General features: G+C 41.5%; 1 protein-coding gene and 1 long non-coding RNA gene across 6 annotated transcripts in view; one reads left to right on the forward strand and one right to left on the reverse strand.

The window, feature by feature from the left end:
- Positions 1–26,518, reverse strand: LOC113895071. Its single transcript, XR_003511749.1, has 3 exons — positions 26,425–26,518; positions 22,831–22,999; positions 1–74 (listed from the first exon to the last, which is right to left on the reverse strand). It is a non-coding gene; the product is annotated as an uncharacterized LOC113895071 (long non-coding RNA).
- The window catches only part of GABRB2 (gamma-aminobutyric acid type A receptor beta2 subunit), a 293,254-nt gene continuing 291,761 nt past the window's right edge, over positions 25,089–26,581 (forward strand). Inside the window, exon 1 of one of the 5 annotated variants that reach the window (XM_027545758.1) lies at positions 25,089–25,486. The gene's annotated coding sequence lies outside the window, so the exon portion shown is untranslated. Of the gene's footprint in view, positions 25,487–25,836; positions 25,887–26,581 lie in introns of those variants that run through there. The other 4 variants (XM_027545759.1, XM_027545763.1, XM_027545762.1 and 1 more) reach the window with 4 other exon arrangements.

Raw genomic sequence — 26,581 nt, forward strand, 5'->3', positions numbered from 1 at the left:
ATAGTTCACCTGAGATTTTCCTGGCCTCTGTGTGTAGTCTTGCCACCCAAGTGTGGTTCTAGCATCAGCAAGTTCTGCAATACACAGGAGTTTGTTAGAAATGCAGAGCCTCACTGTGATCCCACCCCAGACCCACAAACACTAATAATGTGTTCACTAATAAATACTAAATCTTTAACAAGATTCCCAAATGACTTGTATACATATTCTATTCAAAATTTTCTCACTGGTATAGAGGGCAAAAAACATAATGTAAGTTCAGGGTTACTCCTTGGAAGGAAAGTTATGAGCAACCTAGATAGCATATTGAAAAGCAGAGACATTACTTTGCCAACAAAGGTCTGTCTAGTCAGGGCTATGGTTTTTCCAGTGGTCATGTATGGATGTGAGAGTTGGATTATAAAGAAAGCTGAGAGCCGAAGAATTGATGCTTTTGAACTGTTGTGTTGGAGAAGACTCTTGAGAGTCCCTTGGACTGCAAGGAGATCCAACCAGTCCATTCTGAAGGAGATCAGCCCTGGGATTTCTTTGGAAGGAATGATGCTAAAGCTGAAACTCCAGTACTTTGGCCACTTCATGCGAAGAGTTGACTCATTGGCAAAAACTCTGATGCTGGGACGGATTGGGGGCAGGAGGAGAAGGGGACGACAGAGGATGAGATGGCTGGATGGCATCACCGACTCAATGGAAGTGAGTCTGAGTGAACTCCGGGAGTTGGTGGTGGACAGGGAGGCCTGGTGTCCTGCGATTCATGGGGTCGCAAAGAGTCAGACACGACTGAGCAACTGAACTGACTGAACTGAAGTTCAGGGTACAGTTAACAGACCATTTGGCTAAAATACAGGTTTTGGGCAAGAAAAAAAGTTTGAGATGTCTAGAAATGGTGTCTGATCCAGATAGTCAAGAGACTTGACAGCCATGTTTAAGGAATTTTTCCTGTAGTCATAGGGAGACAGTTGAAGTTTTTGTACTGAAGAATGACATAATAAAGAGGTGGCTTAGGAAGATTTTCCTAGCAACATTGGAAGGAGGAGGACCATTTGTCGAAGAACATGATGATCTGAAGTCTCAAACTGTCCATCTGTAAAATACCCCTCCAAGTCCAGCAGACACTTTCAGAAATACATAGGCTTTTTCAGAGTGCCAGGATGTTATTAAATGTACAAACGTTTTGTGATGCAGAGATGTTCCTCTTAATAACCTGAAAAGGTAATTTTAGCTTTTGGTGTCACTGGTTCTGCAAAGAGGCAATTGGGGCTACAATCCCAGGGATAAAAGAATGTTCAGAGCCAGTTAGAAACTAACACCAAAACGACAGAAAATGTAGGGCAAACAGGGCCTTGGGAACACAATAGATGAATCTTTCAGGTTTCTCAACGCTGCAGTGTGTGCCTACTCTCACCTGCCCTTTGGCAGTTTCACCACTTACTTGAATTCTTACCTGAGGTAGTTCAAGATGCAGAGTGGAGCTTGGTGTTGTCATCCTCCTGAAGCAGCCTCTAGGTCGGTGGTTTGCAACCATCACTGCACATTAGAATCACCTGGGGAGCTTTAAACACTCCAGCTGCCCAGCCATATCCCCAGACCAAACAAATGATTATTTCCAGTAATTGTAACAAGCAGCCAGGTGCAGCTAGAGTCAACTGCTGCTGCTGCTAAGTCGCTTCAGTCGTGTCTGACTCTGTGTGATCCCATAGACGGCAGCCCACCAGGCTCCGCCGTCCCTGGGATTCTCCAGGCAAGAACACTGGAGTGGGTTGCCATTTTTGCCCTCAAACTGAAAATTACAATAAAATAGAAACCATTCTTCTGGCTCAGTGTGTGGAGTAAAATATAATGGTTGCCATTTATTAGGTCCATGAGATATGACAAACACTGCCATCTGTGTTCCATCTGCAGTCTCTGTTTGGGGTTCCCCTCCTAGATAACTCATGTGTCAAGTAAGCTTTCTACCATAGCCCCAGTTTGTGAGTGCTCAATAGCTTAGTCATATCTGACTCTCTGCAACTGCATGGGCTGTAGCTGCCAGGCTCCTCTGTCCATGGGATTTTACAAGCAGGAATACAGGAGTGGGTTGCTGTTCCCTTCTTCAGTGTATCTTCCTGACTCAGGGATCAAACCCACATCTCTGGCCTGTCTCTTGCATTGTAGGCAGATAACTTACCTCTGAGTCACCAGGGGAGACCAATCCCCAGTTTACAAAATAGGAACCTGAGGCTCAAAGAAAAGAATGCACTTGCCTACACTCAGGAGGCACTTGAGCCAGGATTCAACCTAAGGGAGCAAGACTTACAAACTGATGCTTGGTCCATTCAGATTCTGAGAATCATTCATATATTCATTCAGCTTTCCCACCCTGAACCAAGGCTACTGGCTACAAAGTATTTTTTTTAATGTGAAAATAGTGTATTCTGTGATTCAGTTTGTCAATGCTCAGGTCTGTTTTGGCATGATGGCTCATTTCCAAATGCCATTAGGTACAGTGTGGTGCCGCGCATGTTGCAGGCAATCAATAACAGCTTTGTAAGTGAAGAAATATGTGAACTCATGGGACTTTGTAAAAGAATACAGAGGCATCTGATTAAATCAGCCCTATCACTGAAAAACACACATGATGACGGCTGTGTATCCACGTGACGTGGCTGTCTTTTTAACAGCCACTGCCAGTAGCTCCACCTTACTTGGTTTACCTGCCACATATGGCCGATTCTCTGCATTTACTCTCTCACTTGCTCATGTACTCTAGCACACTGGAGCTCCTTAGTCAGTCTTTTTCCTGTCTCCAAATTGGGAGTACATCACACTTGCTGTTTTCTCCACTAGCCTCATCTCTTCCTACTCCTCTCCTCTCTTTCCACCCCAACACCATTTCTACCATTCCATGCCTGTGTAATACCTCCAGATTCCAATGAACATGGGATTTTTTTTCACACGGTATTTAGTGACTTCTCACCACCTCCTCTTCCTGTCAGTTCTCCTCACTATTATCCTTCTTTTTTTAAAACACATTATCACAATTTGTTATTATGGCTTATTTATTCAATAGCTGATTTCCCCACTAAAATGTACCTTCCTTGAACAAAGGGATAATGTCTTGCTTAACACCATATTTCTAGTGCCTAAAATTACCTGACACTCAGTAGGTCTTCAGTAAAAACATTGAACATAGAGTGTTTTTAAGTAACTGGTTTGATTTCTAAAAATCCCAGTCTTATTACAGGATCTAAATTATATATACAATAGTCCCCACTTATCCAATGCTTCTCCTTCAGCAGTTACCTGTGGTCAACTGCTGTCCAAAAATTTTAAATGGAAAATTCCAGAAGTAAATAATTCCTAAATCTTAAATTGTGCACCATTTGAGTAGTGTGATGAAATCTCATGCCATCCTGCTCTGTGCTGTCCTGGATGTGAATCATCCCTTTGCCCATCACATCCCACACATTAGCCATCTTTGGTTATCAGATGGGTCATTACACTATTGCAGTGCTTGTGTTCAAGTCACCTTATTTTACTTAATAATGACTCCAAGGCACAAGAGTAGTATTGCTGGCAATTCAGATTTGCCAAAGAAGAGCTGTAAAGTGCTTCCTTTAAGTGAAAATGTATAAGTTCTAAATAAGGAAAAAAGTTGTATGTGACATTGCTAAGATCTTTTGTAAGAACACATCTTCTACCAATGAAATTGTTAAGAAAGAAAAAGAAATACATGCTAACTTTATACTATCACACCTTGAACTATAAAAATTATGGCTACTGTGTGTGATAAAGTACTTAGTTACTATGGAAAAGGCATTGAATTTGTACAATAGATATTTTGAGAGAGAGAAACCACAGTCACATAACTTTTATTTTAGTATATTGTTATAGTTGTTCTATTTTATTATTAGTTATTATTGTTAATTTCTTACTGTGCTTAACATAAACTTTATTAAAGATATATATGTATAGGAAAAAATAATATATATAGGGTGTGGTACATCCATGGCTTTCAGGCATCCACTGGGGTCTTGGAATAGATCACCTATGGATGAGAGGTACTACTATAATTATTTTTCTCACTTCAGTGTCTTCAACTGATGCTTAAAAGTAAAGCCCAATTCAATATGTAGGCCTACTAGTCTTTCAAAAACCATTTACTTATATGAAATCAGTGAGAATCAATGTAAATTCAAGAAAATTCCCTAGAGGCAAAAAGTAACCAGTCCATTTTGAGACAGAGGATTGGGAATATAATCTGTTAATCTAGGGGGCATGGTATTTTACTTCAGCCAATTTCTTAAGATTTTTCAATACATTTAAAAATGATTGGTTAATTTTCATATATACTATGAAAATTTTCATACATACTATGAAACTATACAACTATACAAACTATACAATTATACTACTCTCTTACAGTAATTCACCTTAAAATATATACAAGGATGGTTCAGACTCCATATTTGTTTGGACCATAGCTTCCATTCAGTGCTGATAACAGTGTGAACTCTCAAGAATTTTCTATGGGATTTTTTCTGGTTTTTATCATCTATCCATTCATTTAGTCAGTTTACTTCAACAAGCACCAATAATATATTTACAGTGTGACTTTCCTAATATTCCTTGCTATTAGAATGTAAAAGAAAGTTATAATATTCAAGGAACTCCTAACAATACCAAGGTTACAGGATAAAACCCAAAATTTGGAGTAGGGGAGAGGTTGGAATGAAAAAGCATAGGAGACAGCATGTAATAAAGGGGGATACTGAGCACATAGGACCTCATTTTAATCCACGTGTGACAAGCCCACAGCTAACATCACATTCAGTGGAAAAGGTTGAAAGCTTTTCCTTTAAGATCAGAAACAAGAGTGTCTACTCTCACCACTCCTAGGCAACACAGGACTAAGTCCTAGCAAGAGCAATCAGGCAAGAAAAAGAACTAAAGGGCATCCACATAGCTTAATGAAATCAGCAGCTTTGAAATCACCTGACTTTTGTTTAAAATTCTGGTTCTGATTATTTTTAGCTTTGTCAGTTTCCATAGGCATATTAACAGTTACCTCGATGAGTAGTTTCAAGGATTAAAATATGCAAAGTGTCTCACATAATAGATCTCAAAAATGTGCAACTTTATCTCTGATTTGAGGAAGAAAAAAGCAATATTAAGTCAAGGAAGAAAGATCCATGGAGAAGGGTAAATCTGAAAGTTAGCCATTCATTCAATATCCATTTTACTTTAGACCTATTATGTGTCAGATCCTTTGGATTCTCTGTCGAAGAAGACAGACACTATCTCATGAATTCTATATTTTAATAGGGGGAAATAGATAATAAACAAGTTATAGAACATAGTCCAGAAGAGAAGGGCATGAAAGGCAGTAATAAGATAGAAAGAGCTTGACTGGAGTTGTAGAATTACAGGGACGGCCATGCTGAGTAGGTCCTATGAAAGATGAGACCTGGACATGCTGCTCATCATGGGAAGATCTGGAGGAAGTCTTGCAGGCAGAGGGGCAGCAAGGGCAAAGCTCAGAGGCAGGAGCCTGCTTGGTATAAAGGCCAGAGTCAATAGAAAGAGTGAAGGAGAGACAGTCATTGAGGTGAGGTTGCAAAAGCAATTCTGGGCTGTAACGCAGAGTACCTGGAAGGCCTGGAGCAAAAGAATTTGACTAGAGGCACTTGTTGCAGCTCCTCAAATTGTTGAGGAAAACACTGCAAGTAAACTAATGCAGAATAAAAAAAAAAAAAAAACAGAGCCTAAGCCCCAAGAGGGAAAAATGAGCCTGGCTGAAATATAAAGTCATCATCTGCATAAATTCTTAGAATAGTACTTTAGATTTAAGCAAAGGAAATTTGATGATGTAAATACTAGTTTTTCCTAAAAGGTATCTACCAATGACTGTCAACAGAAGTTCATCACTGATGCTAATACCTTCCATGGCTTGTTTCTTCACTTTGAACTCAATTTTCTCCTTGGTCAAATCTTAATGAGACAATGCTGAGAAATCAAATCCTTAAATTCCAAATGCATTATATTCTACATGGAGAATCCTCCCCAAAGTAAAATATTAGGAAGGCAACATTTATATTTTTAAACAGCCTCTCTGCTTTGAAGGGACTTCCCTGGTGGCTCAGATAGTAAAGAATCTTCTTGCAATGTGGGAGACCTGGGTTCAATCCCTGGGTTGGGAAGATCCCCTGGAGAAAGGGACAGCTATCCACTCCAATATTCTGGACAGGAGAATTCCATGGACCACAAAGAATTGGACATGACTGAGCAACTTTCACTTCCCTTATCCTTTCCCAGTCTCAGAGGCAGATTCAGTGGTTTATGTATCTGGAATCCACATGCACAGCATTAAAATGTGGTGAGGAATGATGTACATTTTTCAAAGCAAGGAGATACTATTTAAACAATAGGTGTTTTCAAAACCATGATACTCTGTCCCTTTGCTTTCTTTAAATAAATTTTCTAAAACCACCCAAACGTTGCAACTTTCCTAAGTTATCAGAACTTTTTTTATAAGCTTTTAATACCACTTTATAATATACATTTTTCTAAGTTTATAGTTGTGCACCAAAATGCTTCCCACTGCTACCCACAATATACTCTACCTTCTTTCTATTAAGTTGCATCTTAGCCTAGATGCTAAGAATATCAGACTCCTGGCCACAAATCCCTGATCTCTATGAAGCTTCTAACCAGAATAAATGCTTATTCATCTATCATGATGATTGAATTATCAATCTGTTCTTGACCTTGGTAATAAAATTTCTTTACCTTCACCCTTTTGATTTAGATTTGTCATAAGGTCTGAGCACCACAGGTAATCTACATCTTGATTTACCCTAATATATAAGAATTTCTATATCTTAATTGTTTGGGTTCTTGTATAGGGTTAAGACAGAAGCAGACTAACCTGAGTTGAAATCTTTATTATATTATTAATTGGTCAAGTGACTTTGGGCAAGTCCGTTAACTTTTACAACCTTTTACAACTGTCTGAAAATGGTAGATGTCAAATCCAACCTCAGAGACTAATATGACGTTTAAATGAAGCATATTAAGTACTTATCACAGTGGCAAGCACAATTATGTTCTTAGGCAGTTGGTTAACAATGGCAATGTAAAACACACAAAGACACATACACACATAGACGAAGAGGGACAGAGACAGAGAAACTGATTTCATCACAATGCAGACATTACTACAAATGGTTATGTTAGGAGATGTGACCTGGGCAGAATAAGGAATGTTATCATCCACTTTACCTACATGAAGAATGGAGTTAAATTAAAGCTATAAAGAACAAAACCAGGTATTTGAACCAAGTTCATATTTTACAATTGTCAAAATAGTGAGTGGTGAAATAGTGAGTGGCAAAATATTTAACCAAAAAATTAAAGAAATAGGAATTCATATTAGCCAATCCCCTACTTCTCCATGATCGAAATCCAGTATGTCATTTAAGGAAGATAAATTGAAAAATGTCTATCTTTTCCTCTTTTGGGTGTTTTCTTCACCTTTAGCTTACATCAGTATATGCACTTGTTCCATCCAAATGAAAAGCCACCTCATTGGAAAAGGATATACAAATATATTTTGAGAGAATTTATGTCAATAGGCTCCCAAACAAAAAACAACCCAAGACAGACTCTGCTGATGCACTGTAATATTGTGGATTGTTCAAAAGTAAAACTGTCTACCCAAGGCATTGTCATTCATCATGTTGCCTAAGCAGAACTGCAATCTCAAAGGAAGTGGAAGGGGATGAGAAGTGAGAAGTGGCATAAAATGATTCGTTCCGCTCCAGAGACGCAAGAAGCTGGCATGTGAAGACTAAGTCAAGCATCTTAGTTGTAAATTTGTTTGTGAACGTGTCTGTGATTTGCACCATAAGAGAAAAAAAAGGAAAAGAACATGTAACTACATTTTAGGACTGCATGTGATGGTGAAAAAATAAGCAGGCCATATTTTATTCTTGGTGTTATTTCCTAACAACTTTGTTGAACCTGCTGACACCTTCCCTCTCCTCCATTCATGCTTCCACATGCGTTCCTGTTAATGTTAACCCTGCTACTAAAGACAAAATAAACACAGCATAGTCACTATGATCAGAAGGATTCAACATTCATTTTCATTGTGGCCTTCCCAAATCAGGGTAGCTCAGTGCTCTAGTTAGAATTGCTAACTCTGCAAGCAGAATGACTGAATGTGAGTCTTGGCTCTCCCATTACTTGCCCTATAAACCTGGGCAAGTGAGTTGACCTTTGTCTCAATTTCCTCATCAGACTTAAAAAAAATGTTGAGGATGAAAAGAGACCTACTTCAGAGGCTACTCAATTCTGTAGTTGTAGCCTGAAAGTAAGCATAGACAATATTTAAACTAATGATCATGGATGTGTTCCAATAAAACTTTATTCATAAAAACAGAAGGCAGGGCTGGACTTGGTCAGTTTGCCAACCCCTGATTTAGGTCTTAGAATTTTTAGGTCTGAGAGGAAATTTAAAGACACCCTCATTTTACATTTGAGACAACTAAGAAATAGGAAAAGCCTGTAACATGTACTCTCTCCCCTGCTGCCCCAATCACACAAAGAAAAAAGAAAAGAAACTGAAGTCACTCAGTCGTGTCCGACTCTTTGTGACCCCATGGACTGTAGCCTACCAGGCTCCTCCGTCCATGGGATTTTCCAGGCAAGAGTACCGGGGTGGGGTGCCATTTCCTTCTCCAGGGGATCTTCCTGACCCAGGGATCGATCTCAGGTCTTCCACATTGTAGGCAGATGCTTTTACCGTCTGAGCCACCAGCCAATCACACAGCTATTGCTTAAAAAACAGTAATACTAATATTGTTTATAACTCATGATAGTCTTATCTTTAGAGTTCCGATAATGATGTCTTAGACTTCTGATTCCCTAGTTGCTCAGATGGTAAAGAGTCTGCCTACAATGTGGGAGACCTATGTTCGAGCCATGGTTCAGAAAAATCCCCTGGAGATGGAAATGGCAACCCACTCCAGTATTCTTGCCTGGAAAATCCCATGGACAGAGGAGCCTGGCAGGCTACATACAGTCCATGGTGTCTCAAAGAATTGGACAGGACTAAGCAACTAACACACAATGATGTCTTATTTTTCAGAAATAACAATTTCCCCTGTTTTGCATCTGAAAGCTTCACTGGTCTTAGGTTCATTCTTCAGGAACAGATCAAGAGAGGATTTATGAGCAAATGGTAAGCACAGAGGTGAAATAAGATAGGAAAGGGAGGGTAAACCAAACAAGGGTGAGATTTCAAGCAAAAGCCATTTAGAGGATAAGTCTGAACTTAACTCCACAAAGGAGCTCTGGAATGTAAGTTGTATAAGAATTGTTTTATTTCCCACTAGACGATTTAATTGGCACCCTGGGAGGCTGCAAATTTTCCAGGTATTTACCAGTGGCCAATGGCTGCCACTATAGCCCAAGAGTAGCAAAATGAAGAGGCTGAATGCAGATACTAGCCACAGATTTATCCCTCAAAATATGTTATATGTGTGTGTTTGGTGTGGGGTTGGAATACAAAAATGATCTGATGGAATTTGGGCTGAACATTTGCAATGTCTCCCGCACAACCTTAATAACAGGAAAATAAATGAACTTGTTTGAAGTTACAGACCAGAGATTCCTATTGCAAACCAGATATTTATTTAAAGTTTTTCATTTAATCTATAAAAATTTATATGAATCTTATATTGTCTCAACATCTCAATGATTACTGAGTCTTCCCAAACCTACAAATTTGATTTGCTGTCTTTAAAACGTATTTTAACTGTACCTGCTTTTTTTTTTAACTTTTAAATTTAATCTTTTTAAACACTATATCGTTTTCTGTTACTCAACTTTTTCTCCTGGTAGAATGACATTTTAGTCAAGATAAGATCTCAATGGTTTTCTTCTCTAATGTCCCATTTGTACTTTCCTGTCTCAAACAGCTCCTTGTAGACCACGAACTCCTAGCTCCTGAGAGGGAAAAAAGAATAGGCAGGCATTCATTTTACCATTTAGGTTTCTTTTAATTTTAAAAGCATCTAGGATATCACGTTTCTTTCCCAAGTCAGCTCAGCTTCGCACTAAGATTAAAACTATCTCTGACGCCATGCCATACTTGCCAAATCCTCTCTTGCCCTTTTGACTACAGGGCTCATGCTCACGTTCAGTTGCTCAGGCTGTGTCGGACTCTTCGAGACTCTATGGTCTGTAGCCCACCAGGTTCCTCTGTCCATGGAATTCTCTAGGCAAGAACACTGGAGTGGGTTGCCATGCCCTCTTCCTGGGGATCCTCCCCACCCAGGGATTGAATCTGCATCACAGGCAGATTCCTTACCTGCTGAGCCACCTGGAAAGCCATTTTGAATATAGAAATGACATAAAAGACTTTCAAATCACTAGTGCCATTTACATGATAGGTGAAGTGTCTTGGTTGTTGGCTTGTTTGTTTTCTTTCCTGGGAAACTCTCACTATATTTTCCCAGTAGGATTTTTTCCTTTCGTTCTCTATTACTCCTTAACCCATGACTCACCCTTATTGTTTATGTTTGTCTGTGGTTGCTTTCATGCTACTACTGCAGAATTGAGTAGCCTGCAAAAAAGTTTGCTGATCTCGTTCAAAATGATGTGGGAAATATAACATTGCTGATAAACATTTAAAGGGTGACTGGATTCCAGGGAACCCTTCCTCTATCTACATAATTTGAAATCCTCATTCTGACATCGAGGTTCTCCATGTTGTGGCTGCCTTTGCCAGCCAGTTATCTCTCTTTAGCCAGACACTGATTTGTGAATGAAGAAACTTACCTCAAACTCCCCAATTGCCTGCTAATAACTACAGTAATATTTTACCCACCCTTCTAGATTTATTTAGAATAGCATCTTGACAGCAAAGGCTTTCCCTTTAATTCTAACCAGCCATGATCTCTTTCTCCTGAAATCTCCTTGGATTATGCTCTTCTAAGTTTATGCCTTTCTTGTGACATTAATATTCTACTGCTTAATCATTTTTGCTAGCTTCCTCATCCTCGCCTGCTACAATTTAGCTCCTTGAGGGGAGAAACCTTGTCTAATTCATCTTTTTCCTCCCTGCAAAACTGAGCCCATGTCTACGTGAATAGATGCTCAGTATACTCACTGATGTGCCAAATTTGATTTTGACATCTGTGTCATAAAGACAACCCTGCTGTCTAAAGATGTTCAGGTTCACCTCGCATTTCCTGTATGCTGATCACTTACACGAGTGATTTCTGATGATCATAGATTCCTTAAAATTAGAAGGCCCTGACATCAATCTCGGAGAAGGCAATGGCATCCCACTCTAGTACTCTTGCCCGGAAAATCCCATGGATGGTGGAGCCTGGTAGGCTGCAGTCCATGGGGTCCCCAAGAGTCGGACACGACTGAGCGACTTCCCTTTCACTTTTCACTTTCATGCTTTGGAGAAGGAAATGGCAACCCACTCCAGTGTTCTTGCCTGGAGAGTCCCAGGGACGGGGGAGCCTGGTGGGCTGCTGTCTCTGGGGTCGCACAGAGTCGGACACGACTGAAGTGACTTAGCAGTAGCAGTAACACATCAATCTAAACTATGACAATTTCTCTTACAGAACTTTGGCAGATTGTTCCTGCCCAAATTGTGTAGTCAAAGATTGCCAAATGTTTGCACACCGCCTACATTATTTTTATGTCAAATCCACATACCACCTGCTCTGCTATTTTATCGATATTTTCTTTTATTTACTCACCTTTAACTTAAATGTTTTTTATTAAATAAAGGTAATTTCACTGCCTTGTATGGAACTCTAGTACTGTTGACCAAAAATGAAATATAGTCATAATGATAAAAACCAATAGACCTAGAGACTGTTATTCAGAGTGAAGTCAGAAAGAGAAAAAAACAAGTATCATATATTAACACACCTATATGGAATCTAGCAAGATGGTACAGACGAACCTGTTTACAAGGCCAAAATCAATATACAGACACAGAGCACAAACATATGGACACTAAAGGGGGAAAAGGGGTGGGTGTTATGAACTGGGAGATAGGGATTGACATATACACACTAATATGTATAAAATATTAATAGGTAACTAATGAGAACCTTCTGTATAGTACAAGGAACTCTACTCAATGCTCTGCGGTGACCTAAATGGGCAGGAAATCCAAAAAAAAAGGGGGATATATGTATACCTATGGTTGATTCACTTTGCTGTACAGAAACTAACACAACATTGTAAAGCAACTGTACCCCCAATTAAAACAATCAAAGAGTATCTGAATGGTCTGCATCTTAAAGACTCACTCCTTTCAATTAAAATGGGTAAGTAACAAGTCATAGAAGAATGCCGATGGCATCTTAGTATCAAACTGAGATTTTCGTATCTATATAACATTCAAAATCATCTCTTAACTATCAAGGATCTACATGCCAACTTCTAGATAAAGTATATGACTGGAGCATACCAGATTTCCAAAGTACTCTTTGCTTCTTGTTTTGATACATCGTTGGCCCCCCAAAACAAAGGGATTTAAGTCTAAACTCCTGTTAAGTTACATTTTAAATAGTAAATAGTGGTAGCTACTGGTTGTTGGACTTTCTGGCCTGAAAGTGTCTTTCTTTATTTTACAGACAATGGCTAGATGGCTACGCTCTAGACTAATACATGCCGTACGTAGCCCTCGGTAGGAACACTTTCACTCACAGCTCTTAATCATTTATTTGAACCTAAAACTAAATTCATCTTCTCAGGAAATAGGAACAAAACATGATTCATGCAGTTTCTATTACGGAAGAATTATGCTAAAACAAATGGAAGGAAACAGTGGTTATTATCACCTACTCTTTAAGTTTCCAATTAAAGAAAATCTTCACTCTGATAGACTTTGACTAGTTTTTCTCCATTCCTCTTTTTCTGAAGAGAAGCTTTTCTTAATCACAATGTGACACTTTCAGAATATTGTGAAATGGGGATAATATTAGAACTTACCTCATAGTATTTTGTGAAAATTAAGTGAGGTGTAGAAAGGTTGGACTATAAGTATCAGGAAAGGTCATTTAGTATCAGCGATGACTTATGTCATAGTTAATAATTAAAATTAACCCTTGTTTAATATTTAAGAAAAATTATGTGTTAACACTGGGCTTCCCTGGTAGCTCAGATGGTAAAGAATCTGCCTGCAAGGTGGGAGATCCAGGTTCCATCCTTGGGTTGGGAAGATTCCCTGGAGAATGGCAACCCACTCCAATATTCTTGCCTAGAGAATTCCATGGACTGAGTGGCCTGGCAGGCTATAGTCCAGGGGTCACAAAGAGTCAGACACAACTGAGTAAATAACACACACACACACACACACACGTGTTAACACTAATGAGGAAGGAAATATCCTATGACTATAAGTATAGGAATTATAATCATGATGGTGTGATCACTGACCTAGAGCCAGACATCCTGGAATGTGAAGTCAAGTGGGCCTTAGAAAGCATCACTACGAACAAAGCTAGTGGAGGTGATAGAATTCCAGTTGAGCTATTCCAAATCCTGAAAGATGATGCTGTGAAAGTGCTGCACTCATTATGCCAGCAAATTTGGAAAACTCAGCAGTGGCCACAGGACTGGAAAAGGTCAGTTTTCATTCCAATCCCAAAGAAAGGCAATGCCAAAGAATGCTCAAACTACCGCACAATTGCACTCATCTCACATGCTAGTAAAGTAATGTTCAAAATTCTCCAAGCCAGGCTTCAGCAATATGTGAACCGTGAACTTCCTGATGTTCAAGCTGGTTTTAGAAAAGGCAGAGGAACCAGAGATCAAATTGCAACATCCGCTGGATCATCAAAAAAGCAAGAGAATTCCAGAAAAGCATCTATTTCTGCTTTATTGACTATGCCTAAGCCTTTGACTGTGTGGATCACAATAAACTGTGGAAAATTCTGAAAGAGATGGCAATACCAGACCACCTGACCTGCCTCTTGAGAAACCTGTATGCAGGTCAGGAAGCAACAGTTAGAACTGGACATGGAACAACAGACTGGTTCCAAATAGGAAAAGGAGTACATCAAGGCTGTATATTGTCACCCTGTTTATTTAACTTATATGCAGAGTTCATCATGAGAAACGCTGGCTGGAAGAAGCACAAGCTGGAATCAAGATTGCCGGGAGAAATATGAGTAACCTCAGATATGCAGATGACACCACCCTTATGGCAGAAAGTGAAGAAGAACTAAAAAGCCTCTTGATGAAAGTGAAAGTGAAGAGTGAAAAAGTTGGCTTAAATCTCAACATTCAGAAAACGAAGATCACGGCATCTGGTCCCATCACTTCATGGGAAATAGATGGGGAAACAGTGGAAACAGTGTCAGACTATTTTTGGGGGCTCCAAAATCACTGCAGATGGTGATTGCAGCCATGAAATTAAAAGACTCTTACTCCTTGGAAGGAAAGTTATGACCAACCTCGACAGCATATTGAAAAGCAGAGACATTACTTTGCCAACAAAGGTTCGTCTAGTCAAGGCTATGGTTTTTCCTGTGATCATGTATGGATGTGAGAGTTGGACTGTGAAGAAGGCTGAGCACCAAAGAATTGATGCTTTTGAACTGTGGTGTTGGAGAAGACTCTTGAGAGTGCCTTGGACTGCAAGGAGATCCAACCAGTCCATTCTGAAGATCAGCCTTGGGATTTCTTTGGAAGGAATGATGTTAAAGCTGAAACTCCAGTACTTTGGCCACCTCATGTGAAGAGTTGACTCATTGGAAAAGACTCTGATGCTGGGAGGGATTGGGGGCAAAAGGAGAAGGGGACGACAGAGGATGAGATGGCTGGATGGCATCACTGACTCGATGGACCTGAGTCTGAGTGAACTCCGGGAGTTGATGATGGACAGGGAGATCTGGCGTGCTGTGATTCATGGGGTCGCAAAGAGTCAGACACGACTGAGCAACTGATCTGATCTGATCTGATCTGATAGGAATTATTTTATTTAAATGCTTAAATAACAAAGAAGTTTGCTGTGGAATTCACTCTTTCAAAAGTTGACTTAACTAATACAGATAGGTTTCACTGTGTATACGTGGAACAAATGCAATTATTTGATATTGACATACAATATTTTTAACAATAGGTCTCAGTTACCCAAATTTTCAGTTACTAAGAATCTTCTATCTCTAGTCATTCTTATCTATAATTTTGTTCAATTTTTCCATTGATTCTTGTATTTATGACTATTTTAAAATAATTGTGAGGATGACTGTTTCATTGATGACTATGTGAGTTGCTGAAATGTGAGTAGCAATCATTCATCCATCCATCTTGACACAGATCTGAGAAATCAGATGTCCTAGACTGATGTATGCATTCATTCAGTCTTATCAGCTAGCTGCAAGGACATTCATGTAAGACAGATATGGTGAGTCTGGGTCCCTCTTCTAGTCAGATCCAAGTCCCTATGGAACTATTTATTTATCAAAAAGATATGGTCATAGTAACACCTATCCTACATTTAGTAGACATCTGTGACTTTTATCTGTTCAGCATCCATGCCTCGTCTTTCCTTGGATAATTATTCCTGAACCATCCCCAGTCCACAAGGTTTGGATATGGTATACCCAAGCTTTGGGCTTCTCTGGTGTCTCAGATGGTTAAAGAACACAGGAAATGCAGGAAACTCGGGTTGGATCCCTGGATTGGGAAGATCCCCTGGAGAAGGGAATGGCTACCCATTCCAGTATTCTTGCCTGAAGAATTCCAGGGACAGAGGAGCCTGGCAGGCTACAGCCCATGGAGTCTCAAAGGCTGGACATGACTGAGTGACTGACACTACACTACACTACCACCCCAGCTTCAGGACCAGGCGTGAACACAGGCCCACCCATCAGAGCAAGTGACAGATTGAAGGTAGAACTGTGATCAAGTCCCCCAGCCTCCACTGACTCCTACCATCTAACTTTAGTGGAGGGAGTAAATTGCTAATACTCTCAGGGCTGCTAAACCAGAGCAGCCCATCGTCATCTTTGGAAGACCCAGGTTGTCCTGCATTGCAGGCAGATTCTTTACCAGCTAAGCCACAAGGGAAGCCCTTTGGAAGATAGCCTGTCTGAGAATGAAGCCAACTTTCATAAAACAGAATCAGTAGATGAAGTAGTTTAAGCCTCTGAATCCACCTGTAGCTAAAGCTGAACACCCTTAAGTTTCATTTACTGTATTGGTGTTTTTCTTTCTGGCTTACTTCACTCTGTATAATAGGCTCCAGTTTCATCCACCTCATTAGAACTGATTCAAATGTATTGTTTTTAATGGCTGAGTAATACTCCATTGTGTATATGTACCACAGCTTTCTTATCCATTCATCTGCTGATGGACATCTAGGTTGCTTCCTTGTCCTGGCTATTATAAACAGTGCTGCGATGAACATTGGGGTACACGTGTTTCTTTCAATTCTGGTTTCCTCAGTGTGTATGCCCAGCAGTGGGATTGCTGGGTCATAAGGCAGTTCTGTTTCCAGTTTTTTAATGGGCACTTCCTGTAGCTACTTTGAATTCAGTTATTGTCACTTTCAACCGCAAGGTCACTGAATAATATACTGCTCAATAATAAATCTACTACAAAGAATTAAATGAGTAATCATTGGTGTTATCAGAAAGTGAGCCAGTTAGGGAGCAAGCACTCAGTATTAGCTATCAATAAGAACTGCAATTATAATTTATCAATTACTGAGTGGTTTATAAAAGTTAGGTAAATGCACTGAGCCTGGGGAATAATTAAACACAAGAGTGAAAGTTCCTTGTAGAATTAGCAAATGGAGATGTTTCCAAAGGGGACTTAAAGGCAAAAACAAAATCAAAACCAAAATAGAAACAAACAAGCAAGACACTACACTTTTGGCTCAGTGGTAAAGAACTCGTCTGCAATGCAGGAGTCGCAGGTCGATCCCTGAATCGGGAAGATTCCCTGGAGGAGGGCATGGTAACCCACTTCAGTATTCTTGCCTGGAGAATCCCATGGTCAGGGAAGCCTGCTGGCTACTGTCCATAGGGTCACAAAGAGTCAGACACGACTAACTGACTTAGCAGTCATGCACACACACTTGACATTACCTGCATAGTAGTAGGGAGAGTAATTCTGCCTGAGGCTGGAGACAGCTGGAGCTTTTTAAGACCTTCATATGTCCAAGGCCTTTAACTTTAGGAGGCCCTCGACACATAATATTAATATAAAGCACATTAAAATGCACCTTTCCCGTATGAAATTTAAATCTGTATAATTAGAATAGTATTAAATTTTTATAGACATTTAATTAAACATTTAATTTCTACATTGCAGTTTACTTTTTAAAATTTGGATCCAATATGCACTTTTTTCAGAATTCCAAAAATTTTTATAGGCCCTCAGAAGGCTTGTAAACCCTAGGCTTTCTAACTCAGGGATCTACTAGAAAAACAATCCTGGAAGAAAAGCATCAGGAGAGGCCTCAGATTGTGTGACCCACATTATGGAAAACTCCATTTTGGACACTGAATTTACACCTATCTTTGGCCATCTCTCACTGACCATCGCTAAAAACCAACCTGATGAGAGAGACATGGAGAAATTACTCCTTAGGACTGTCAATGTCACTGCTTATACATCAGTTTTACTCATTTATTTATGTTGATAAGCTCACCTCTCCTCCCCTGCAGGTCTGGAGAAGCAGTTGGTAAGAAGGACTTCTCTCCCACTCTAGCCTTTTCTAGTATAAGGGGTGTGGTGTTCTATTGCTTCTGAGACTGTGCATGAATATAATTAGAATCCCCATGGTGTCAGAGCTCAGGTAATTTCCTCATCTAACAATTTCACCTCCATTTGGAGCATCAGTAATTTCATTTTGCACAGAATTGATCCTGAAGATCGATTCATTTGAGGTGATGCTAAAAAGTATTTTCCTTCAAAAGGTGTCTGGTAACTCCAGCTCTCAAAATTTCCATTGCTCATTTGATTGTTAAATCAAATCTCCATTAGGTACGGAGACCCTCTGTCTGAGCTAAGATTTTACTTCTGTTATATTAACGCAATGGGTGAGAGAAGCTGAGAACTGTAAACAAATCTGTGGGAGTTTTATATATAAAGTCACACAGGTATCAGGAAGAGCCTGAGTCCATTAACGTTTTCTTATAAAATGCAATCTTCAGTTCAGTTCAGTTGCTCAGTCGTGTCCAACTCTTTGCAACCCCATGGACTGCAGCATGCCAGGCCTCCCTTTCTATCACTAAATCCCAGAGTTTACTCAAACTCGTGTCCATTGAGTTGGTGATGCCATCCAACCATCTCATCCTCTGTCGTCCCCTTTTCCTTCCGCCTTCAGTCTTTCCCAACTTCAGGGTCTTTCCCAATGAGTCAGGTTTCTCATTAGGTAGCCAAAGTATTAGAGTTTCAGCTTCAGCATGAGTCCTTCCAGTGAATATTCAGGACTGATTTCCTTTAGGATGGACTGGTTGGATCTGCTTGCTGTCCAAGGGACTCTCAAAAGTCTTCTCCAACACTACAGTTCAAAAGCATCAATTCTTCAGTGCTCAGTTTTCTTTATAGTCCAACTCTCACATCCATACACGACTACTGGAAAAACCATAGCCTTGACTAGACGGACCTTTGTTGGCAAAGTAATGTCTCTGCTTTCTAATATGCTGTCTAGGTTGGTCATAACTTTTCTTCCAAGGAGCAAGCGTCTTTTAATTTCATGGCTGCAGTCACCATCTGCAGTGATTTTGGAGCCTGAGAAAATAAAGTCTGTCACTGTTTCTACTGTCTCCCCATATATTTGCCATGAAGTGATGGGACCAGATGCTATAACCTTAGTTTTCTGAATGCTGAGTTTTAAGTCAACTTTTTCACTCTCCTCTTTCACTTTCATCAAGAGGCTCTTTAGTTCTTCTTCACTTTCTGCCGTAAGTGTGGTGTCATCTGCATATCTGAGGTTACTGATATTTCTCCCGGCAATCTTGATTCCAGCTTGTGCTTCTTCCAGTCCAGCATTTCTCATGATGTACTCTGCATATAAGTTAAATAAGCAGGGTGACAATATACAGCCTTGATGTACTCCTTTTCCGATTTGGAACCAGTCTGTTGTTCCATGTCCAGTTCTAACTGTTGCTTCCTGACCTGCATACAGGTTTCTCAAGAGGCAGGTCAGGTGGTCTGGTATTGCCATCTCTTTCAGAATTTTCCACAGTTTATTGTGATCCACACAGTCAAAGGCTTTGGCCTAGTCAATAAAGCAGAAGTAGATGGTTTTCTGAAACTCTCTTGTTTTTTCGATGATCCAACGGATGTTGGCAATTTGATCTCTGGTTCCTCTGCCTTTTCTAAATCCAGCTTGAACATCTGGAATTTCACAGTTCATGTACTGTTGAATCCTGGCTTGGAGAATTTTGAGCATTACTTTGCTAGCATGTGAGATGAGTGCAATTGTGCAGTAGTTTGAACATTCTTTGGCACTGCCTTTCTTTAGGACCCAGAGACCCCACAGAGACAGGGACAGAACTGTGTGTAAGTGTCTCCTACAGAGGAATGGGTGAGCAGTGGACTGCCGCAGGGGCAGGGGCTCTGGGTGCAGATATATTTCTTATACAGATATTTAATCTCTGCTTCTGTTTCCTTATAGGTAAAATGGGAGTAATAATTATTAATATTTTATAGACACATTGTAAAGATTAAATATATTACTATATAGAGAGCATTTCGAACAGCATCTGACAGACCAATTTTATTATTATTACTACATATTATATTTTAGTTAAGTAATTTAAATTGATCTATATGTCATAAGTCTTACTCTGGTTAAAACTTTTTTAGACACTCAGGTTTAATGTTAGTGCTACTTGCTGAAGGAGAAACAAATAGGGCTCAGTGGGCGTAGAAATTCTGCAGAGCAAACCCTCATTAAACTGTAAGCCTATAACTTGGAATTTATGGTAATATATGAGATACCTTTCTGGTGTCTGTGATGCAAGGTTTGCCAGACAAATACAGAAAGTTATTTCTGACTAATGTAAGGGAAAAATATTTGATAAAATCTACAAATATTCTTTGGGCTTTCCTGGTGGCTCAGATGGTAAAGAATCAGCCTGCAATGCAGGAGACTCAGGTTCGATCCCTGGGTTGGGAAGATCCCCTGAAGAAGAGAATGGCAACCCACTCCAGTATTCTTGCCTGAAGAATTTCATGGACAGAGGAGACTGGTGGGCTATAGTTCATGGGGTTGCAAAGAGTTGGATACAACTGAGTGACTTTCACTTCACAGGAATATTCTTTAGCATATAAAAATAAATAAAGGTGCATTCATATATAAGATACTTTGTACTTGGAGAGGTTATTTAAAAATGGTTCTTATTTATAAATTGCAGTAGGTTGAGGAAGTTGTAGACTTGGAAACACTGGTAGTAATTAGTAAGTGGGTACTGAAAGCAATAAATGTATATTTTCTTTCAATATATATTTTTTACTTTCTTCCTACTTTTCAGTATTCCTGAAATTTTGGAACACTATTTAAAAAGATGCTAATCAATATTCAAAGCTAAGGTATTCATTATTCATTTAAAAAAATAATAATAAACACTTATGTTTAATCAATCTGGCAAAGCGGGTACCCAGGTTCCGTGAGAACCTCATCCATGATCATCATCTCTGAGGCTACACCAGCAGCAGCAAGTCAGAAAAGGTGCTCTGGCACTTGGGTACATATCGTATATGTATTTTGCACAGGATAAAAGGCTATGGTGTGGAATATCACCTCTGCCTCCCCCCAACTGAACTATGCAAGACTGAGGAAGAAATCAGGGTGGCAGAGGGAAATACTGGCTCATCTTGTATACCACAAGCATGTAATCTATGCAGAAACTTTAAAACCTCTTAAGGATTCAATACAGTTGACTAGTTCTTCTTTATCAGAAGATTCTCCTTCCTTGGCTTTGATCATATCACTGTGGTTTTCCTCTTGCCTTTGGGGGGGCGGGCATTTCTATTTTCACCCTTCTGGAAGGCTGTAAATTGTCGATTTCCAGAAGATTCCTTTCTTACTCTATATATCTTCCTTGTATAAGTTGTCATAAACTCTCATGATTTAAGTGGGAGGATGATCTTGCAGGATCATCAAATAATGACTTATTCATTAGAACATATGTATTAGGTTTCTTCTACAGCCCTGGGCCAAGTGTTATTCACTCAGTATTGTCTGACTCTTTGTGATCCCATGAACTGTAGTCCACCAGGATCCTAGTACTTAGGAAAGCAGGCATAATTCTGTTTTTCTGAACTTTCATTTCATGTAGGAAGACAGAATTACAATAGGCAAAATAAAATATGCTAGATAGTAATATGTCCTAAAAAGAAAAATTCAGACAGAAAGGGAAGTAAAGTGTCAGTTTGCAACACAGAAAGTTTGTATTGGCTCCACTTCAGTGCTCAGCGTCCATGTAACAAAATGTCCAGTGCACCTCAGCTGGCTAGTTGGGACTTTATATTCATCATGACTCAAACTGAATGTATGATTCAACTTTCTTCTACCGCCACCAATGAGTTGCTCAAACCAGAATGTATGAGTCATTCTTGAACCCCTCTCCCTCTTTCCCCATAGCCCATGCATCACAAAGTTAACCATTTCTCCCACACAACTCTAGCCACTTCTTCTCCAGCTTCACTGTCACTATCCTAATTCAGTCCAACATCACCTCTCACCTGGATTCTTGCAATAAGAGATCCCCTATAGCCATCAACACCTTCCTCCAGTGTGATTAAAACTCATCTTGTCACTCCTCTGGCCTGTGCTCAGTTGCTCAGTCATGTCCAACTCTTTCAGACCTCATGGACTGTAGCCCACCAGGCTCTTCTGTCCATGGGTTTTCTCTAGACAAGAATACTGGGGTGGATTGCCATGCTCTCCTCCAGGGGATCGTCCCAACCCAGGGATCGAACCCTAGTCTCCTGCATTGCAGGCAGATTCTTTAACTGTCATTCCTCTATTTCAACTGATTAATGGAACCAAATTGCTTTGGCCCAGCTTCCCACCACCCTTGTACCCTAGTCTTTGTTCTTCCTTCCATCCTCTCTTGGCCCTGGATATTTTCACACACTATATCTTCTTCCTAGAATGTTCTTTCCCTAACTCTTCATCAGGCTAACTCATCTTTCAAATCTCACGTTAAAATATCACTTCAGCAGGCAAGTTTCACCCAAACCCTCAAGCTGAGTTATTTGCACTAATTATGGATTCCTGATGTCCTATCTTCTTCACAATACCTTCTACATGTGTTATTCTATTCTCCTCTCTCCACACTCAAAAGCTCCAAAAGGTTAAGGACAATGGCTGCCTTTTCAACACTTTATCCCCCAGTGCTTATCAAATAATGTTTGACAGAGAGTAAATGCTCAGTGAGGAGAGCATGGAACTCTTAATCCCAGCGTCATGGGTTTGGATCACAAGTTGGGTGCAGTTATGTTTCCCTGATGGCTCAGATGGTAAAGAATCTGCCTGCAATACAGAGACCCAGGTTTGATCCCTGGGTCAGGAAGATCCCCTGAAGAAGGGACTAGCAACCCACTCTAGGATTCTTGCCTGGAGATTCTCATGGACAGAGGAGCCTGGTGGGCTACAGCCCATGGGTTTGCAAAGAGTCAGACACAAATGAGCAATCACCACAAATATCCAATACATATTTACTGAACAAATGAATAAATATTATAGCAAAGATAAATACCAGATGATTAGTGACTGTTATCACTTGGCATTTATATGCTTCATACTCAAGAGATGATTCTGAATCATGATCTCTTCAGAGTACTTACACATCGCCTTCCCTTTATCCATTTGGGATCATGGAGGATGCTCTCCAGCAACTGACCCATTTCCAGAATCCAGTAGTGCCTTCCCTTGCACATTATTGTTCCAATTTTCACATTCCTAGGCAGTGTTATCAGCCAAATCTTCCAGAGAGATGTCCTAGTGCTGATTCTGCTATAAAATAGAGACCCACTTTAGATATAAATTGATCTTGGATTTTGTAACCAGTAAGAATGCCTGTTTGCATTAGTTACAGTTCTTATTAAGAAATAACACTGAGATGGTACCACAAAAGGAAAATGACTATGACTTTGTCTTTTCTCCTTTTGATTACTGCTTGGGTCTTGAATATATTTTCCTCTTATCCTTATCTTTTTGATAATTCCCTTGAAATATCTGATCCTCTCTTAAACTAATCTATGCTTTCCCAGGAGAATTACACTAAATTTACGTCCACTCGGTCTTTATAGACTAATGCCATTAAACCTTGTTTGCTTTCCTTCCCATTCATTATGCCTTATTCATTAAAAATTCCTAATATTTATTAATCATGTACCAAATGCTACACATATATTTATACCATTCTACAACAAAGAAAGCATTGCATTTATTTTAATTTTTACAGAAGAGGAAACTAAGATTTAGAAAGGTTAAGTGACCTGTCCAAACCCCAAAGACACTAAGTATTTGAACTGGGATTTGAGCCCAAAAGTCTGTGCTATTGTCTTACTTGCTGAGATGCAATTTTCTTTTAATTATTTGCCCTCCTTTCCCTTGATTTTCTGTACATATTAGGTCTTCAATAAATACTGTTTAACGTTTCACTAGACCATTATTATTATTATTGGAAGCCGAATGGAAGTATTCCTTATTTTGTTCTGTTTGTTCTTTCAACTGAAATTGAACTGAGCCTAAATAAAGATGAGATGGTAGTGCAGCAAACGCAATATGGATACCTAATGGTCAGAAGGAAAATCCTGTTTCAAGGTGTTTTCAAGAGGAGGAAAAGCTTTCTAGGGCTTCACCAGCTGATGATGTCAAACTGTTTTGGGAATCCTCTGGTATAATGTTATTAATAATCATTTAAACTATTCCCCGTCCCCCTTCAAAAGAGTGAGCCTATGTAAAACATTCCCGTTGTCTCTGTAAGACAAAGGATAGAGAGAAATCGGCAGTTTTCCCGGGCCATTGGTCTGTATTTTGATTCCTGTAACTGTCTACCCAAGTAATTACAGATAGGAGACTTATAGATTCATTTCCTCTGTGTCTATCTCTCTCTCTCATGCTGTGTCTCTGGAGGGACTCCTAGGAGCCGGGTAGCCCGCCAGGCTGTAGCTCTGTGAAGCTGCTGTGTTTAAGGGGCTGTTTCACGGTCTCAAATGCAGAAACTCCATGTGGCGGGTGAGGGCACATGCTCCCCCCGCCCCGTGCCGCCCGCCTTCTGTCCCCGCGGAACTGTCGGATTCCCACTTCACCTCGCAGCCCTCCCGCCTCCACACTTCCCCTGGAGTCATTCCCCGGCAGTCCCAGGATAACCCCTGACCTAGGCTGGGGAGGAGGAAGACTGTCAAGACGTAAAATAGGTCAAGAGTGCCGCTGGGACCCGGGCCTTGAAGAGACCCTGTGCGGCGGCCGGCGCCCCCTCCTCTCAGCCGAAGCGGGGTGGGGGTCGGCCTGGTGTGGTGTGCTTGCCCGCACCTCCGGAGGCCGCCGGGGGCTCGGCGGGCGCGGGAGCTGCGCCGCAAGAGGAGCCCGCAGCCCGCAAGGTCGTGACGTGAGAGTCAAGACGGTCTGGTCTAATGGTTAGGGCTTTCGAGTCCAGTTTTGGTTTCACCTCGGGCCACCTGGGTGACCTTGGGCAAGTTTCTTAGCTTGAGCCCACCAGCTTCTAAATCCATGATGTGGGGAGAGTGGGGTGCTACCTAATGCACCTGGGCGTGCAAGAATGAACTAAGTGAAGCACTCCTGGCACACAGTAGGCGCTCAGTTACTGGCTAAGCTGATTAGGTGGAGGAGTTACAAGTTCCCGCTTTGGGGTTCGGAACACAGGTTCGAGCTCCGACTTTTCTCGTTCTTCACAAAGGAGGGGTGGTGGGAGGGTAGCAGGAGTCCCTGCCCTCCCCTCCCAGCCCCTCAACTACCAATAAACCTCGGAGAACCCGGAGAGTCCGTCCCGGGGCGCCTTCAGACGGCCCCGCTGCCGGAGCCTAGTAGCGTCTCCCGGCGCCTGCGGGGCGTCTCTTTCTCTCCAGCGGAAGAAAGATTTCTTCAGTGTATCTCCCTCCCTCTCGAGCCCCCGAGCTCGCTCGCTGCTGCCTCTGTGTCCCGGCGGCCGCGGAGAGCCGGGTCAAGCCGCCGGCAGGAGGGAAGAGTCAGCCCCGGGGTGTGCTAGCCCCTCCTGGCCCCGAGCAGGGAAGCGAGGAAGAGGTGGCGTGAAGCCCGCGGGAGGTGCGCAGCCCCGGGCGACCCGCCCGGCCCCTGCCTCATTTTGCCTGCCTTCTGGGCACCGCTCGGGTATTTCAGGTCCCGAGGCGCCGCCGGGTGTCGGTCCTCACCACCCTCCTTCCCTGGCCGTGCCCAAGGGGCCTAAGGTGGAGGGTCCGGGGTGGGGGGGCACCAGCGCCGCGCGGCGGGAGTGGGCGACGAGCGCAGGCCAGCGAGGTAAGGAGGGGCGCGCGGCGGGCGGGCCGGCTGCCACACGTGTGCGCGCCAGTGCGCGTGCTCTGAGGGGGCGTGGGCGGCCCGCCGGCGCTTTCTGCACCCGATCGCGGTCGAAGTCCCTTGTCCCCCTAGCATCCCTAAGTCCCCACGTCCCATTATCCCCCCTCCTCCAAATCCCACCCTCCCTGCTAATGATTTCCCAGTGCAGAAGCAGAGAGAAACCTGGAGAGACTGCGCTTTCTACTCCCCTCGCGCCCCCCTCCCGGCCCCCGCCCTTCCTGCTATAAATAATCTGGACTGGCGGGTCAGGCAAGTCACTCGGCCAGAAACCTGGACCCCGAGGTTTTCTTCTCTGGGAATAGGGGGCAAAGGGTGAGGAGGAGGAGGAGACAAATCGCTCGTGAGTAGTGAAGAAAAGCTTGCTCCTTGACCCCTAGAAAAGACCAGGCATCATTTTCTTCTTAAAAAAAAATAATACACACACACACACACACACACACACACATATATTTCCATGCCTTATTCTCCACGCTACGTACCCTCTCCACTCCCGGCCCCAAATCCAACCCATTGCTCAACACTCCTCCCATCGGTTTCTTCCCTCCCTCCACCTTCCACTCCCGCTCCCACCATTCCTGTTCCTTCCCTCACCTCCCCACCTCCGCCACACAACCCCCACTTCCAGCACCCAACTCGCCCCAGGCAGGGGATGCTCTGTGCCTTGGAAATAAAGTTCAGATTCCTTTCCCCGCCGCTTGCTGAGACCAGAAGTCGACTCCCAGGCACTCATTTTCCCCTAGCACTACACACCTGCTCTCCTTTAAATTCCTAATCTGGTTCTGCATATTTATGAGGAAACACACACACAGACACACACACACCCAAAATCCCACAACCCGCGAGGTGCGAAACCGCCTCCTGCCACTACCAAAACTTACCAGACACTCTAGTTGTTTTTGTCTTAACAAAAGGACAACAAAAATTTTTTACCGTGGGTCCTTCCGTAGGGTGACTTTTCTATATTATTCAAATACGTATATATTGTACATATATATTTATATATATATGTTTTCCCTTTAATTTTTTTTTTTCCCC

The sequence above is a fragment of the Bos indicus x Bos taurus genome, chromosome 7 (assembly GCF_003369695.1).
Source record: "Bos indicus x Bos taurus breed Angus x Brahman F1 hybrid chromosome 7, Bos_hybrid_MaternalHap_v2.0, whole genome shotgun sequence".
NCBI lineage: Eukaryota > Metazoa > Chordata > Mammalia > Artiodactyla > Bovidae > Bos > Bos indicus x Bos taurus.